Source organism: Hyla sarda, chromosome 3, assembly GCF_029499605.1.
Source record: "Hyla sarda isolate aHylSar1 chromosome 3, aHylSar1.hap1, whole genome shotgun sequence".
Lineage (NCBI taxonomy): Eukaryota > Metazoa > Chordata > Amphibia > Anura > Hylidae > Hyla > Hyla sarda.
This window is the reverse complement of record NC_079191.1, coordinates 163,780,282-163,795,450: the sequence shown is the minus strand read 5'-3', so window position 1 is coordinate 163,795,450 and position 15,169 is coordinate 163,780,282. Positions and strand designations below refer to the sequence as shown.

The window sequence follows — 15,169 nt, the reverse complement described above, 5'->3', positions numbered from 1 at the left end:
TTATTTATAATACTGCATTCACTCCGACAGTAGTCAGCCCATATAATTGGACACATTATACATTGCAAAAATCAATATATACTGGTTGTCCCATTTATGAGGATACATCACATCCTCCATAGCTAAACAATCGACTCCACATGATATACTGTCTGAGAAAAGTACAAGAGGAAAAGGCAGAAAATATTAACTAAACTGCACAGAAATGGTAATATCTCAGTGCTGAAGAATGGTATTCTCTCTAGGCTATATCTGTTGTAGTAGTTTTAGTGGTTAGCGATGATACTGAGATATACACTGCACTAGTCTATCACATAACGCTATCAGTCCACTATGATTCACAGCATCATTAATGGGTACGAAGGGCAGTCCGGTTGGTATGGCTGCCACCAGCAGCTGCAGAGCCCGGTAAGCTGTCATCTTCTCACAGCTTAGAACAGACTACATCATCAATATTATAAACCAGAGTCCAGATCTCATCTAAGCTAGCCATACACTGACCATTCCACAAAAATATCATGTCTATAACCTGAAATCATCATGTATACAACAATCTGATATGCTACTGCAGACCTATGGTGATGTAGAGGAAGGCCCTGGGTGTATTGAGTATAGAAAACATCACCTTACATATAAGACAGGGTAGTAATATATAGGTGGAACTAGAGGGGCAGGCATCTTATCAAGTCCACCAGCACCCTGCTCTGTATTCGTGAGGGGCAAGAGCCCCAAACAAGTGTCTATAAATGGCCGTCTCTTTCTTTTAGAGGTCCAAAGTAGTAATGTTTCTCCTTGAGGAGAACCTCATATGACAATAGTTTTGGGGGTAATGTCTTTCATCAGTACAGAGCAGTGTGCTGGCTGGTTAGTAAGAGGCCTGTTGTAGTGGGACAAAAGGGAAAAGGTCTCTCCTTACAAAAAGTGTCAAAGATAAACAAGGCTAAACATTACCCCTTAAAGGGGTACTACACCCCTAGGCATCTTATCCCCTTATCCAAAGGATAGGGGATAAGATGTCTGATCGTGGGGGTCCCGCTGCTGGGACCCCCTGTGATCTCTGCTGCGGCACCCCAGTCATCTGTTGCACGGAGCAAACTTTGCTCCATGCCGAATGACTAGCGATGCTAGTGATGTCATGGCCACGCCTCCATAGACTTGCATTGAGGGGCGTGGCGTGACATCATGAGGGGGGCATGGAAGTGACATCATGAGCCTCCAGCACTGCAGCCGGCGGTCTAAACAAATGCAGGGTGCTGCAGGGAGATCAAGAGGGGTTCCAGCGGCGGGACCCCTGCGATCAGATATCTTATCGCCTATCCTTTGGATAGGGGATAAGGTGTCTAGGGGCAGAGTACCCCTTTAAAGGGTTACTCCGCTGCCCAGCGTCCGGAACTCAATGTTCCGAGGGCTGGATGCGGGCTTCTGTGTTTACGTCCGCACCCTCGAGACGTCACACCCCCTCGTGACATCACACCCTGCCCCCTCAATGAAAGTCTATGGGAGTGGGCGTGAATATGGAAGCCTGCACCCAGCGTTTGGAACACTGAGTTCCGGACGCTGGGGAGCGGAGTAACCCTTTAAGTCCAATGACGACAGGCCTCTCACTAGCCAGCCCACACCCTGCTCTGTAGTGACAAGGGGCAATAACCCCCAAAACAGCTGTTGACAGGTAGACAATCTTTCCTTCTGGCGAGATCTCAGGCTTGTCTTAAAGGGGTACTCCGCCCCTAGACATCTTATCCCCTATCCAAAGGATAGGGGATAAGATGTCAAATTGCCGCGGTCCCGCTGCTGGGGAGCCCTGGGATTCCCGCTGCGGCACCACGCTCTCATTACAGCACAGAGCGAGTTAGCTCTGCACGTAATGATGGGCAGTGCAGGGGCCGGAGCATAGTTACGTCACAGCCCCGCCCCTCGTGACGTCACGGCCCGCCCCGCCCCCCTCAATACAAATCTATGGGAGGGGGCGCAGCGGTCGTCACGCCCCCTCCCATAGATTTGCATTAAGGGGACAGGCCGTGATGTCACGAGGGGCGGAGCCATGACATCACGCTGCTCAGTCCCCCTTATCGCCAGTCATTACGCACAGAGCGAACTCGCTCTATGCTGTAATGAGAGCGCGGTGCCGCAGCGACGATCCCAAGGGTCCCCGGCGATCTGACATCTTATCCCCTATCCTTTGGATAGTGGATAAGATGTCTAGGGGCGGAGTACCCCTTTAAGACTCATAGTTGGGGTAAAACATTGACTTTTTCCAATGGCTGTCCGGGCATGCTTGTAGTTTTGCAACAGCTGGTGGTGCCTTCGTTGGGAACCACTGTCCTAAAAATAAGATTAACCAAAGTAAATCTGCTATCTTGCAAGAATAGTCATTATTGTATACCGCTCAATAGAGATTCATTATGTTTCATGCAAGAGAAATCCATCATGAAAACATTAAAGGGGTACTCCGATCAACTGGTGAAAGAAAGTTAAAACAGATTTGTAAATTAATATCCTTTCTGTCTGTCACCTCTGTCCATTTTAGGAACTGTCCAGAGCAGGATTGGTTTGCTATGGGGTTTTGCTCCTGCTCTGGACAGTTCCTAAAATGGACAGAGGTGTCAGCAGAAAGCACTGTGGTCAGGCAGAAATGCAGGGCTGTGGAGTCGGAGTCAGAGTCAAGGAGTCTGAGTCGGACGAAATTTTGGGTACCTGGAGTCTGAGTCGGAGTCAGCAAACAGTGCACCGACTCCGACTCCTACTAAATTTAGATTGGAATAAAAAAAAAAAAAAAAAAAAAAAAAGTTTAAATGTCCCAATTCACAAAAAGTTATAATTAATGAATTCTCTACTATAAGAATAAAGATCAATGCATGCAGTGCCTCATGTAACCACAAAACTAACACGTTAAGTGACTGTGAAGAAGCATGCTTTTCATGTGTTTCCCTATATGGCACACAACGCACAATTAGGAGCGGCAATACTTATACTTTCCATAGTGTTGTGTCCTGCTGTTACAGGGAACCCATGGGTAACCTAGCCTCTCACTGATAAGGGATTAAGGAAATGTTTTTTGCAGGACTAGAGACACTTGCATAAGTGAAGGGAATGGAGGGTCAATAGTTCAAGACTGAAGCTGTAAACCATTGGAAAAACTGCTGCCATTCAGCTAAGGCTATAAAAACTTGTAAACTCGATTGTTAGCTTAAAGGGGTACTCTGCCCCTAGACATCACGAGGGGCGGAGCCGTGATGTAGCGATGCTCCGGCCCCTGTATCGCCCGTCATTACGCACAGAGCGAACGCGCTCTGTGCAGTAATGATAGCGCGGTGCCGCATCGGCGATCCCGAGGGTCCCCAGCAGCGGGACCCCGGCGATCTGACATCTTATCCCCTATCCTTTGGATAGGGGATAAGATGTCTAGGGGCGGAGTACCCCTTTAAACTTGACTATGGGATTCTACTAGGGAAATCATGTTTTATAATAAATGCCCCTTCCTGGATCCTCCCACTGCCCTATCTTCAGCAGCAGATCAGCACACAAACTGTTCAATACAGTAGACTGTTGGCTTCCCAGCCAGTAGTCCTGTGGTAATGACATGTATGTTGCCTTTCTTTCCTTCAAGGAATGTATAAAATACATTCACATATTAATACAGAGGAGTCGGAATGTCGGAGTTGGAAGCACAGAAAACTCTGGAGTCGGAGTTGGAGTCGGAACATTTATCTACCGACTTCACAGCCCTGCAGAAAAGAAAGTAAAAAAGAAAATAACTTCCTGTGGATCATATTGCAACTGATAAGTACTTGAAGGATTGAGATTTTTTAATAGAAGTAATTTACAAATCTGTTTAACTTTCCGGCACCAGTTGATTAAAAAAAATAATAATAATGTTTTCCACTGGAGAACCCCTTTAAAGATCTAGCAGCAGGGCATTGATGCGCCTTCCCGTTTACCAGCGTGTGCTACGTATTTTATTAGATCTGAATGCAGCACATGATACACTTTTTGCTGATGATACATAAGAGATTTCTGACAGTCAGTGCGTTCCTGAATGAAGTGCAGGTGGAACCTGTCAGACCTATCCAACATGGCATCACCTCTTAACAAGCCATCAGCATATTTCCAGGGCAAAGAGGATACCGCCAGCTTTTCTAATTTGCAATCGATTCTAGACATTTCTGTGAAGCACCGAATGAATAAAAGATGAGAGAAAGAATGAGAAAGTATATTTGTGGATTACAAAAGTTATAACTCTGTTGAAAAGGTTAATCTGCCCTCTACAGCGCTGTTGACTATGGCATGAAGAGATCTCCGCCAAAGGTGAATTCCTGGCATACCACGGGTCACTAAGACTCTTCTGGTACACAGCTCAGACGCTTAGGGGGAGATTTATCAATGTTGTCTGTGAGAAGCATTTTTAAATGTCTTTTTTTTTTTTTTTTTTGTGGTTATTTTTGACTGCCGTGTGCCTTATTTATCAAATAGATGCACAGACTTGATAAATATTGCGTCTTTTTTTCATTACCTTAGAACGCACTGGAAGCCGCCAAAAGCAGTTTGTCTTATCAAACCATATACGCCGCTAGGTGAGTAATTTTCACCTGAGGATAAAGTTTGGTGTTACACAAGCCAAAAATCATACTGCTAATTTTCTATTTTAACAAGACACCACAATCTAAAGTAACCAAACTTACTGCGCTATTTACAGAACATAAAAAGAGAAATGCAAACTGGAATGAATGAAAAAAAAAAAAAAAGGGGGGGGGGGGGTTTGTATTTTTTAAATAAATTATACACAATTCTAACAGCTGCGGGCAGGTAGAGATATTAAACCCTTAAGGACATAGCGTTTTTCCGTTTTTTCCTCCTTACCTTTTAAAAATCATATCAATTTTGCACCTAAAAATCCATATGATGGCTTATTTTTTGCACCACCAATTCTACTTTGCAGTGACATCAGTAATTTTACCCAAAAATCTACAGCGAAAGGAAAAAAAAAATCATTGCGCGACAAAAATGGAAAACAAACATTTTGTAAATTTTGAGGGCTTCTGTTTCTACGCAGTAAATTTTTCAATAAAAATGACACCTTCTCTTTATTCTGTAGGTCCATTCGATTAAAATGATACCCTACTTATAAAGGTTCGACTTTTCATTACTTCGGGAAAAAAATCATAACTACATGCAGGAAAAAGTATACGTTTAAAATTGTCATCTTCTGACCCTTATAACTTTTTTATTGTTCCAATGACGGGGCGGTATGAGGGCTAATTTTTTTGCGCCGTGATCTGAAGTTCTTATCGATTCCATTTTTGTTTTGATCAGACTTTTTGATCGCTTTTTATTCATTTTTTTATGTTATAAAAAGTGACCAAAAATACGCTATTTTGGACTTTGAAATTTTTTTGCGCGTACGCCATTGACCGTGCAGTTAAATTAGCGATATATTTTTATAGTTCAGACTTTTATGCACACGGCGATACCACATATATTTATGTTTATTTAGGGAAGGGGTTAAATGATCTTTATTAACTTTTTTTTGCAGTGTTATAGCTCCCATAGGGGGCTATAACACTGCACACACTGATCTTTTACACTGTTCACTGCAAAGCCATAGCTTTACATTGATCAGTGTTATCGGCGGTTGATTGCTCAAGCCTTCATTTCAGGCTTGCAGCAATCAATCGTCGTTCGGACGAGCAGGAGGCAGGTAAGCCACCCTCCTGCTGCGTCCCACCTGATCGGAACATCACAATTTTATTGCGATGTCCTGATCAGCCCGACTGAGCTGCAGGGATGCTTTTACTTTCACTTTTAGATGCAGACATGCCGGAATGGCGATGTCCAGCATTAGCCACGGGACCTGGCTGCTGAGAGCAGCCGGGACCATGCAGGTATGATGCGATCTCAGCTCCTGAGCTCGCTTCATAAACCCCCCCATGCCGCAGCGCCGTATAAACCAGGGCTGTGGAGTCGGTAGATAAATGTTCCGACTCCGGAGTTTTCTGTGCTTCCAACTCCGACTCCTCTGTATTAATATGCAAATGTATTTTATACATTCCTTGAAGGAAAGAAAGGCAACATACATGTCATTACCACAGGACTACTGGCTGGGAAGCAAACAGTCTACTGTATTGAACAGTTTGTGTACTGATCTGCTGCTGAAGATAGGGCAGTGGGAGGATCCAGGAAGGGGCATTTATTATAAAACATGATTTCCCTAGTAGAATCCCATAGTCAAGTTTAAAGGGGTACTCCGGCCCTAGACATCTTATCCCCTATCCAAAGGATAGGGGATCAGATGTCAGATCGCCAGGGTCCCGCTGCTGGGGGCCCCCGGGATCGCCGATGCGGCACCGCGCTATCATTACTGCACAGAGCGAGTTCGCTCTGTGCGTAATGACGGGCGGCACAGGGGCCGGAGCATCGCTACATCACGGCTCCGCCCCCTGTGATGTCTAGGGGCGGAGTATCCCTTTAAGCTAACAATCGAGTTTACAAGTTTTTATAGCCTTAGCTGAATGGCAGCAGTTTTTCCAATGGTTTACAGCTTCAGTCTTGAACTATCGACCCTCCATTCCCTTCACTTATGCAAGTGTCTAGTCCTGCAAAAAAACATATTTCCTTAATCCCTTATCAGTGAGAGGCTAGGTTACCCATGGGTTCCCTGTAACAGCAGGACACAACACTATGGAAAGTATAAGTATTGCCGCTCCTAATTGAGCGTTGTGTGCCATATAGGGAAACACATGAAAAGCATGCTTCTTCACAATGTGTTCGTTTTGCGGTTACGTGAGGCACTGCATGCATTGATCTTTATTCTTATAGTAGAGAATTCATTAATTATAACTTTTTGTGAATTGGGACATTTAAACTTGCTTTTTTTTTTATTCCAATCTAAATTTAGTAGGAGTCGGTGCATTGTTTGCCGACTCCAGGTACCAAACTTTTCAATAGCAAAAAGGCAGAATTGTACTTTAGAAAGAAATGACATTTGGTACATTAAATTGGTTAAATAAATATCGGTCGGGTTTAAATTTGGACATTTATCCCTGAAGTATATTTTGCAAGAAAAAAATATACATTTAAAACATGTACATCATCTTAATTTTTGCAAATGAAAAAGAGGTAAATAAAAGGGGAAAAAAAAATGAGCAAACAAATTTTAATTAAAAAATGTAAAATTACAATAAGAGGACATAACCAAACATGACACACAATGTTATAACACATAACCTTATGTAATTAGAGCAAATGGACTAAACTATACAAGGGGTCTGCCTACATTTCTGAAAGGTTGCCTCCAACCGCATTTTTTGAATGATATGCGCCAATTGATGTGCTTAAAGGGGTTATCCAGGAAAAACTTTTATATATCTATGTGTGTGTGTGTGTGTGTGTGTGTGTGTGTGTGTGTGTGTGTATCTCAACTGGCTCCAGAAAGTTAAACAGATTTGTAAATGACTTCTATAAAAAAATCTTAATCCTTTCAGTACTTATGAGCTGCTGAAGTTGAGTTGTTCTTTTCTGTCTAAGTGCTCTCTGATGACACCTGTCTCGGGAACTGTCCAGAGTAAAAGCAAATCCCCATAGCAAACCTCTTCTACTCTGAGCAGTTCCTGAGACAGGCAGAGATGTCAGCAGAGGGCAATGCTGTCAGAAAGAAAAGAACAAATCAACTTCAGAAGCTGATAATTATTGGAAGGATTAAGATTTAACAGAAGTCATTTACAAATCTGTTTAACTTTCTTGAGCCAGTTGATATAAATAAAAAAAAAAGTTTGCACTTGATAAATCACTTTTTGCTTTGGTAGGCAAGTTTATTTTTTGCTTAGGGCACTGCACAATCAAAAAGTCGCAAAAAAAAAAACCTACTAAATGCTTTGAAAAATGTCCCCCATAGTTGTTGTATTACTGTTAAAATACAGAACTACAGGAGAGGAATATGGGCATGGTCACATTAGGGCAGTGGTCTTAAACTGTGGCCCTCCAGATGTTGCAAAACGGGTGTGAGAGATGTTGGCAACCTAACCATAAGATATTGATGACCAAATACTGAGCTTTCACTGTAAGGCCACTTTAATACAACCAATTCTAATAAAAGTACAGATTATCCATAGCAGAAATGTCTGCAACAAATCTGTCTTGTGCCCATTTATTCCGATAATACACATTAGATGCCAATTTCCACAATACCAGTCAACCATCAAATATGTATGTAGGCCTCCTGGCTCTACCCTGTTGGTAAATGCCAATGGTGGTGATGGTTGGTTAGAATTTAACTGCCTTACAATTTTCTATTTTGGGGAGAGAGAAGCCACCACCACTGGTGTCTGTCAGCAGCTTACCTTCTCTTTATCTCTAAAACTTCGAGAGGGATTTAAAAGGGGTATTCCATGAAAAAAAAAAAATCATATCAACTGGCTCAAGAAAGTTAAACAGATTTGTAAAAAAAAAAATCTTAATCCTACCAGTACTCATCAGCTACTGAAGTTGAGTTGTTTTTTTCTGTCTGACCACAGTGCTCTCTGCTGACACCTCTGCTTGTCTCAGGAACTGTCCAAGGCAGGAGAGGTTTGCTATGGGGATTTGCTGCTACTCTGGACAGTTCCTGACACAGACAGACAGAGGTGCCAGCAGAGAGCACTGTTGTCAGACAGAAAAGAATGACTCAACTTCAGCAGCTGATCAGTACTGAAAGGATTAAGATTTTTTTAATAGAAGTAATTTACAAATCTGTTTAACTTTCTGGAGCCCCCTTTAAGGTGATAGCTGGTCCACGAGCATGTTTATCCAACTTTGCAACTTCGTTTTGTACAAAGACGTAATAGCCTTGCTATACAGGGGGCCATTACTGTCCCCCTAAAGTGTCCAATTTCATCCAAAGGTTTTTCTGTTGCATTCTGGAATCGTGGCACTCTCCACTGGACTCCACATGTACGGTAGCTTTCTTCCCTAGAAGCACAGTTTGTAGAAAGATGTGTCATACATGTGTCACCCGACTGAGTATGTACTAGGAAGAAGTACATGTACTGCCATGTTTATCAGGCATTGTGCCCGTTTCAGATGGCCACATTTCTGCATCTGTACAAAGGCAGCAAGTCCCACCCCAACTTGCAGCACCTTTGAGGCTTTCGGACCTACGACCAGGCTGGGACTTGTGGCCATAATACGGATGCAGAAATGCTGCCATACTATGCTCCTCTGCTGAAAGATGCAATGGGCAAGTGGGTATGCTATCCCCAGCATGCATCTTGTAAAGCCAAATACACAACCTTTGATACCATTTGTCATTTGGAGCCTTATGGGGCAACACAGCATTCCTGTTTATGGTCCCTAAGGTACTTGAGGTGAAGGAAAAATACATTGTGGGAAACACTCAAAGGAATAATAATGCTATTCGGAAAGCAACAACAATTTGCTGTCAGTTTTATACACTTAAGAAAATGTAATCCTCCTCACTGTAATACTCAGCTTAATCTTCTCTAAGCCATTATTCTATGCAGAAGATCACACAGTGTTAGCTGGACATGACCCATTTTCTTTGGTCAGCACATTTTCCTTACGGACTTGAAAAGCAATCCTATAATGCAGTATGGGCTTTGCTAAACAAAAGTCGGATATTGAGAAATAAATTGGATTTCTACTGGCGGCAGTCACAACTGTGTATATGGAATGCAAGGGGCTGCCCGCGATACAACACAATGTTCACCCTATGAAACCATCAGCCAACATTAGATCACCATTACACAGTCGAGCGACGCTCCTCCGGCCCTTATTAGGTCTTCTATCAACTACCAGATTACCTGATAACTTCAGGATGACATGGACTGGTTGCCTGGCAACCCTAATGTATAAACCATCGAGTACACTGGATTCTACAGCAATGTAAGATCAGACAGTATACTGGGGCATATCAATGTCTTAGACCTCCTCGACTGGCTATAGATGCAAGAAACAGCCGCTTCTGCATGACCATATATTTCATGGTCACCTATTAATTTAAACGGGCACCAGAAAATAAACGGCAGCTACTCATGGGCAAGACTGCAACCAGAAAAAAGGTTTGTTCTAGCATAGGCAAACACTGGGATAGCTGAAAGGGGTACTTCATTGGCCAGCGTTCGGAACTAAATGTTCTGAACGCTGTTTTTGCGCTGCGGGGGCCGGCTACGCATAATGTCAAGGCAATGTCCCCTCAATGCAAGTCATCACGCCCCCTCCCATAGACTTGCATTGAGGGGGCGTTGCCATGATGTCATGAGGGGCATGGCCGACCCCCAAAGCGCAAAAACAGCGTTCGGAACATTTAGTTCTGAACGCTGGTCAGTGGAGTACCCCTTTAAGCAGATCTACTGGGTGAGACCTACACTAAACCATTCACCCAGATCCTAACGTCTGTATTCATGTGAAAAATATTGTATGTGTGAATTGGCTCATTAAATGAACGTGGTGTGGCACAGTTCCATATCCATATGGCATTTCTCCGAATAGTGATGCGAATGAAGCCTTAGACTGGAAGGGAGTGCTTTTTGGACTTTCTAAGAGGTTGTTTGCCAGGTGGCATCTTAGTCTTTGTTCCTACCTAGTAATCTTAATAACATGGTGACTACATGTGATCTCTGTATTTCTGTGGGGATCAGAGTAGTCATCTAATGGCGTGTATCAGTGGGATAAACCGAACGGTGTTGTATGTGTATGTGTCTGGTACAAGCATTTTGTTTATTTTATTCTTTTAAAGCTTTTATTTTACCTACAGAATATATCTGACAAATAATGTACAGATTGATACAGTGAGTTCTACAAATGAACATGATCTTCAGAGACTTCATATCTGCGCTCATTCAAAAGCTCTGTTGATTCTCTCTCCAATATTCCCAGAAGTATCAAGCTGAATAAAGCTGATCTGTAGCTACACATAGTATTAAATATTTCTTCATATTTGAGGAATTCTGCTGCGCTAACCTTATACCACTAAGACGTGTGTCATACTTAAAGAATATCAATGTTGATGCATTCTGAAGCTAAAAAAGAATTTTCTCATGAGCTGGATGCGTCTAAGAATATTCTCAGCAAGAAAAATCAAAATCATGTGATGCTAACCAAGAATTATCTAAGATACTGGAGAACTGGAAAAAGACAAATGCAATCGAGTACGATGAGTATTTCTAATGTAATTATGAAGTCCACTTACCGACAAATTATCATGAAAAACACTTCATAAGAGTCAATCGACAGCAAGAGCATGGTATGGAGCACTCACCCAGTCACTACTTCAATGGCAGTCTCAGAACGTTGTTATCTTCGGATAAAAGTGGGGAGGCGGTAAATGGAACGGGGGGAGTTCAGACGCCGGGCCACGGACCGTAACACGCCACTTGGAGCTTCGTCAGGCCACTGATCAGTGGATGACAACGTTCGGAGACTGCCATTGAAGTAGTGTTCGGGTGAGTTCTCCGTACCATGCTCTTGTTGTCGATTGATGTTAAGGTGTCTTTCCTTCCACTTGTAGCACCTCCATACCTTCTTATCCCAGTGTTCCAATACATCCTATGTTGCCTAGATCCACTGTTTGTGCAGGAATTAGTGTCAGTGCCGGTTTTATTCTTGATGAAGACACTTCATAAGAGTACGTTCACACAGGAAAAACACACCCGTGTGCCGTGGAGGCTTTCTTCCAGCTGTGGTTTTTGAAAATAAGAAGCTGTTCATACTGAAGGAAATACCCTCCCTGCTTTGCCCCATATTTTTATAGTAAACTCTATGATAATACAGGATTACAACATCTGGTCAAGAAAGTAACGAAGGATAATGGTTCTGACCAAATTGTAAGAAACACTGATATAAAGATGGCCATCCAGCAGAGATAAAGGGGACACAGTGCTCCCTGGAGTGCCACAGCCCTATAAGGATGTACATTTTTCAAGGCCTGGGCACACAAAGGGGGAATATTTCATTAGTGCAGATTTTTGCGCAATGCGAAACCTGGTGCATGAAGCCCCCCCCAAGACATTTTTAAATACAGTATATGCTATTTTATTGATTCCCATTGTTTCAATGATCTGGTTAGGTTTTTACTTTCACATTCTCTACATTTTATCATATTATGTGCGAGCAAGATTTATATACCATTATTTTATCTAATTTCCAAAGGCCAATTGTTCTCATAAATGCTTATTTCGTTATTTCCATTGAACCTATGACTGTTCCATGTAATTGGCCAATATGTTTTCCCCCCAAGAACAAGTGAGCATAGTACTGTATTTCATACAATCAATTTTCAGGTTTTCATTATTCTAATCCAGCTAGTTCCAAAATTATAAATAGAAATGTATTTTAGTTATGTGCCTGAAAGTTGATGCTCCTAGGAAGAAGATGCATAGAAGCCTTAGGCAGGATGATAGATCTGGTCCGCATCTTGTCTAAACATATAAGCGCATCTAGCTTGAGCCTTTTTCCAAGATATCCCATTAGAAGGCTTTCTTGGGTGCAAAGATGTAACTCAAGTATGAAAAGAAAACACACTAAAAGAATATTCTATATAAGCTTCCAGTCAAGTTCTCCTAAAAAGAAGAGAAGCTCACATGGCTATGAGATCCACATGTAAGAGCACACAGATAATCTTGAGTAATATATCCAATTTGCAAAATCCAGTCATTAGATACAGTTATTATAGGAACTGATATTATCTTGTCCAAAGAAGCAAGTACAGTATTACCCAACCATGACATGACTAATGTGCATCATAGGGGTAGCACACGGCACGCTGCAAATCCTCTACTAGTGCCAACCATTAACCAAACTGGTTTCCAATGATTATACAGAGGTCTCGGTTCTGTCATTCATTACAGCGAATACCTATTAAAAAGTCAAACAGCACCGACAACTTTTTTTTTTATTATTATCTAGCAGTCCTTTCATTATTATCACAAGCAGATAATATAGGATCCATCAGTTATAATATGTTATGGTCATAGCTCACCTCCTCTCCCTTCCTGCACAGATCACTGAACATGTCTAGAGCACTCTCCCATAGAAGTCAGTGATTCTACAGAGTACAAATTCCTGAGGGGGGTCAACATCTCCACTGGAATCTAGGATTAAGAAAACTGAGATAATTTATTCCAAAAGCAGCACCGCACCTGTCTTAACCCCTTAAGGACGCAGCCCTTTTTCACCTTAAGGACTGAGCCCTTTTTCGCAATTATGACCACCGTCACTTTATGAATTAATAACGCGAAAACGCTTTTACCGAATATTCTGATTCCGAGATTGTTTTTTCGTGACATATTCTACTTTATTTTGGTGGTAAATTTCCGGTGTTAATTGCATCCTTTTTTTGTGAAAAATCCCCAAATTTCATGAAAATTTAGCATTTTTCTAACTTTGAAGCTCTCTAATTGTAAGGAAAATGGATATTCCAAATACATTTTATTTTTTTTCACAAACACAATATGTCCACTTTATGTTGGCATCATAAAATGGACATACTTTTGCTTTTTGAAAAAATTAGAGGGCTTCAAAGTAGAGCAGCAATTTTCAAAAATTTCATGAAAATTGCTAAATCTGAAGGGACAGATGTTACAGAACTACAACTCCCAGCATGCCTGGGCAGTCGAGGCATGCTGAGAGTTGTAGTTTGGCAACATCTGGAGGCCTACTGTTTGGGCACCACTGTAACAGTGGTTTCCAAACTGTGACCCTCCAGATGTTGCAAAACTACAACTCCCAGCATGCCCATACAGCCTTTGGCTGTCTGGTCATGCTGGGAGTTGCAGTTTGGCCTCCCTAGTGGTTGCCACAGTAAAAATGGTTTTACTTTCACTTTCAATCCCCCCCACCCCACTGTCGATTTCCTACCTGAGCAAAGATCCAGCAGGCTCCAGCGAAGATCCCAGGTCCCCAGGCATCTTCTCCTGCAGGTACGGCCTCCATCTTTTTCCCAGAGCCCCTCGACATCCAAGGGCGGGCAGAACGGGTGGTTGCTATGGCAACCCCCTGTCCTGTGCTGCCATTGGTCAGAACTCCGTTCTGACTAATGCCAGGGGATAGGAGGAGATCGCAGCTTTGCGACCTCACTCCTATCCTTTAGGCTGATCGGGGCTGTTGCTGACAGCTCCGATCAGCCCTATTTTCCAGGTGATCGGGTCACCAGAGACCCGATCAGCCCGGAATTGGAGAAAATCGCATGTCTGAATTGACATGCGATTTTCTCCGATCGCCGACATGGGGGGGGGGGGGGGGGCATCCAGCTTCGGTCCCCAACCAGCTAGCGGTGGGGACCGGATTTCCCACGGGCCTTAAGGACTCGGAATGCAGGGCGTATCCATACGCCCTATGTCCTGAAGAGGTTAAACTGTACCCGTCAGATCCAGCAAAAATTTTTTTTTATATATCACTCAGTACCTAATCCTGACCACGTACGTCTAAATTTGTATGTGTTTAGCACCTTTATATATTTTTTATTACACTTTTAATTTAGCTCACTAGTCTAAATTCCTCTCAAAGGGAGGGGGCATGGCCTCACTGTGCAGGTCTCCGCCCCCTCCCTCAGTATGCTGTCTGCTCACATCTCCCCTAGCATTAGCAAAACTACAACTCCCAGCTTGTCCTCACTGACATTAGCTGACAGTGGGAGGATTTTTCCCTGCGCTCACAGCTGTCAATCTCTGATTCAGCCAAACCCGCTGCAGTTCATTGATTTAAAGCGCCCGCTTTAAATCAATGATCTGCAGCGGCTTCTTGGGGGGGGGGGGTGGAGAAATAGCCGATATCTGTATATCGGAATATCGGTACAAGTTATCGGCTATCGGCCTGAAAGGCCACAGATTATCGGTATCGGCCCTAAAAAAAACTATATCGGTCGATCCCTACTTCTTATATATTCCTTAACACCTCTGACAAGTCAGGTTTCCTTTTGCTCAGTATGTCTGACCACATCCCAAATGGCTAGGTGTTCAATCTGCAATTTGCTCCTTCTATAACTTACAGAGAAGTGACCATATCCGTGACCTCCCTCCCTATTCCCTTTCTGTCTGGATGCCATAGGTGGTGACTGTCTCATGAGCAGTTCACATAAGTGCGAGTCCAAAATGAGGAGGTTACATCTGTAAGACATATACTAGAAATGTGCAATATCCCTTAAAGTCAAAATTTTATTTCTCTATTCCTACTCCTTATGGGG

At 42.8% G+C, this 15,169-nt stretch overlaps 1 protein-coding gene across 3 annotated transcripts in view; it reads right to left on the bottom strand.

The window, feature by feature from the left end:
• The window catches only part of MB21D2 (Mab-21 domain containing 2), a 112,158-nt gene that overhangs the window by 72,006 nt on the left and 24,983 nt on the right, over positions 1–15,169 (bottom strand). The window contains exon 1 of one of the 3 annotated variants that reach the window (XM_056565419.1): positions 13,846–13,921. The exons of the other annotated variants lie outside the window; for them this stretch is intronic. The gene's annotated coding sequence lies outside the window, so the exon portion shown is untranslated. Of the gene's footprint in view, positions 1–13,845; positions 13,922–15,169 lie in introns of those variants that run through there. 3 annotated transcript variants of the gene reach the window in all.